Source organism: Mandrillus leucophaeus, unplaced genomic scaffold (genome assembly GCF_000951045.1).
Source record: "Mandrillus leucophaeus isolate KB7577 unplaced genomic scaffold, Mleu.le_1.0 Scaffold1464, whole genome shotgun sequence".
Classification (NCBI taxonomy): domain Eukaryota; kingdom Metazoa; phylum Chordata; class Mammalia; order Primates; family Cercopithecidae; genus Mandrillus; species Mandrillus leucophaeus.
This window is the reverse complement of record NW_012101437.1, coordinates 27,738-28,055: the sequence shown is the minus strand read 5'-3', so window position 1 is coordinate 28,055 and position 318 is coordinate 27,738.

The window sequence follows — 318 nt, the reverse complement described above, 5'->3', positions numbered from 1 at the left end:
CAGCAATAACCTCCCAGGGCTTACGTGATCTGTACTGATCCCCACCCAGCAACTCCCTGGCCCCCTCTCCTAATTCTCTTCCTCTCTCCTTCTGCTCCACTGGCCTCCTTCCAGAGCCTCAGACACACCTCAGACACTTTATTCTGTTGTTTCTGCCTACAATCCTCTTCCCTCAGCACCTTGGCCAGCTCCTTCCCCTCCTTCAGGTCTTTGCTCAATTTTCATTTAGAAGGCCACCATTGACCATAATATTTAACATTGTCATCTGTCCCCATGCCCACCATGCTCATTTCTTCTTTACTTTCTGCCTTCTTTTTT